A 3,120-nucleotide genomic window follows, 5' to 3' on the forward strand; every position below is an offset into this window, starting at 1 on the left:
TACCCTGCACATATGCAGAAGGTATGCAGCTTGGTCTTCATGTGGGTCCCCAACAACTAGAGCAGGGACTGTCCTGAATCTGTTGCCTGTCTGTGGATCCTGTTCCCCTAACTGGGCTGCCTTGTCTGGCCTCAGTGTGAGAGAATGCACCTAGTCCTTCAGTGACTTCAGATGTCAGGATAGAGTGATAGTCATGGGGGCTCTTCTCAGAGGAGATGGAGAGGAGGAAATTGGGAAGAGCTATGTGATGTGGTAGGAGGAGGCTGATATTGGGATGTAAAATGAATAAACACCTCTTACTCATTCTACACATCATAGTTTCATAATATTTTACTCATTCTTGTCCTCAGTCTAGTCTGGCAGAGAACAGGACAGTGATTCTCATAGTAGTAGCTGGTTGCGTAAGACTTGTCGGGTATCTGTTAAATCTTGACTTAATTGACACAGACAGGCTCATGACTCTGAATCTTCCTAAATTTTTTGGATAGTTTCTTTATTTACATTTCAAATGTTTTCCCCTTTCCAAGTTTCCCCTTTGGAAACTCCCTACCCCATCCCGCATCCCCTGCCTCTATGGAGTTACTCCCCTATGCACCCACCCACCCACTCATTCATAGACCATATGAAGCCCAAGAAGAAGGAAGACCAAAGTGTGGTTGCTTCAGTCTCTCTTAGAAAGGGGAACAAAATACTCATGGGAGGAAATATGGTGGCAAAGTGTGATGTATAGACTGAAGGATAGGCCATCCAGAGACTGCTCCACCTGGAGATCCATCCCATATACAGTCACTAAACCTGGATGCTATTGTGGATGCCGGGAAGTGATTGCTTATGGAAGCATGATATGGCTCTCTCATGAGAGGCTCTGTCAGAGCCTGACAAAGACAGAAGTGGATGCTCAAAGATGACCATTGGACTGAGTGCAGGGTCTTTGATGGAGGAGTTGGAGAATGGACTGAAAGAGCTGACGGGGTATGCAGCCTCATAGGGGGAACAACAGGGTCAACCTGCCAGACCCCCAGTGCTTCCTAAGACAGGACCACCAACCAAAGAGTAAACATGGAGGGACCCATGGCTTTGGCCACGTATGTGGCAGAGGATGGCCTTGTAGGGGAATCTTCCTAGATTTTTACATTAGTAAAACTGGCTTTTTTTCCCCCCTGCAAACTATATAATTAAATGCTTTAGTATGAATTCTTTTGCACTCATTTTCCCCCTTGTGTTTTAATGAAACCACATAAAATCCTATTTCATAGTCACTCTTTGAAATTTATATTGAGAGCTAATATTCTTGCTATGGAAAGTGTTTGAATAATTTCCAAGATACTCTGAGGAATATTTCTTAATCTCTAAAATCCTTCATTTCCTGAACTAAACTATGACACAATTTTTTACTGTTAAATCCTTTGTAGTTTCATAGTTATCTGGCATTAAATAGACTTACATGCCTTGCAACCACCGCAGCTGTGTTTATCTCAAGACCCTTGAACAATGACTTGAATTTGTTAGTTATTAATCATATTCCTACATAATGAATGGCCATGCAAGTATGCAGAATGAAGATATCTTTTCATTTTAGGCTGTAAGTTCCCATACTGCTTTGACTAATCTTTCTTACTATCGACTCCATTAGACGTCAATTAAGTATTTACCTGTCTTCTACTTCACTAATAATTCTCTCTGTTTATTTTATTTCTCTTCTTAGACACATGCTTATTCTTCTCATTATTTTCTGATATTATCCAATGACATTCATTATGTTTCTATTTGACTCCCCTATTCTTCAGTTGCACTGGAATTTAGATTTATACAGATGTGATTTGTATACTTTTAGCTATTTTCTATCACTTTTAATTAACTTTCTTCTGCTATTCTCTTTTACTCTAACTCTTTGAACTTTTAAAATATTTGTTCCATTTTTAATTTGTGAGTGTGCATGTGTGTATTTGTGTGTGTATATGTGTGTGTATATGCTCCCACACATGCATGTGCACACAGTTGAGTATATGAGAATGCATGTGCCAGTACCAAGGACTCCAGAAGAAGTGGTTAGATTCTGTAGAGATCAGTGTATTGGTGTGCCACTTAATATGGATTCTGGGAATTGATACCCAGCTCCTAAATAATGAGCAAGTGCTCTTAATAGCAGAGCTGTCTCATGTCGTTCTCACCTGTCTCTGAATTTTGATTCATGGTGGTCCTTGCCTCTCCATCTCTTTCTCTACTTGAAAGTGCCAGCTAATAATGATCTTTTCTATTTGTTTGAATCATAATACTTTGTGCAGATAAAGATTATTTGCATTTCTGGATTTGTGGGTGAAGGTGGTCATTAGAAGTTCATTGCAGTGCTGTCTATAAGTTATTTTTATTCAGTCTTAAGACAGTTTCCATGTCCTGACTTGAATGTGTCCTTGTCCTAGCTTTACTCAACTTTACACAATGCTAGGAAAAAGACTTAAGCTGCCTTGTTCATATACCCCACAGGGCTGCCTCACCTGTGCCTTCACCATTAGTATCATCTCTACTTCATTGACCAGGTGAGGTACAGAGCCCATTCTCCTGACTGTAAAATGTGGACCGCATACACACCACATCATAGAAGATGAGCGGCTCAGCCAGTTCTCAAGAGTTCACACCCTCAGGGTCATCTAACCCATGCATCTGCCACCAGTGCCATCTGTACTATGCTGCCCAGACAAAGTCCTGGGCCCTTGCTGGCTACAGAACTCAGGAGAGTGGGCCCTGCACCAAGACTGGGCAGAACAATAGAGCTGACTCTGGTGACATGAGTGTGGGGGAACAGGCTCCAAGTGCCTGAAATTGATGAGCCTGTCTCCTGCAGGATGTGGGCTTGGGTGATCTGGCAGGGACAGTGCTGGAGAACTCATGTTGTTGGTATGTGTATGGGAAATCTGGCAGGCTGACCAACTCAGTGACCACCCTGGCCCAGATCCAGGACTTCAGATCTACCTCGTCTATGAGTTGTTGGGGTACATGAAAGGAGTGGTCCTACAGATCCAAAGCTAGAATCCTCATGACACAGAGTGCCAATAGACTGTCTGAGAGGTATCGTAGGGAGGATTCAGTGTTGAAAATGTAGCAGAAGCCAAGAGTGTGGGC

This window comes from Apodemus sylvaticus, chromosome 15, assembly GCF_947179515.1.
Source record: "Apodemus sylvaticus chromosome 15, mApoSyl1.1, whole genome shotgun sequence".
In the NCBI taxonomy this organism is placed as follows: Eukaryota; Metazoa; Chordata; class Mammalia; order Rodentia; family Muridae; genus Apodemus; species Apodemus sylvaticus.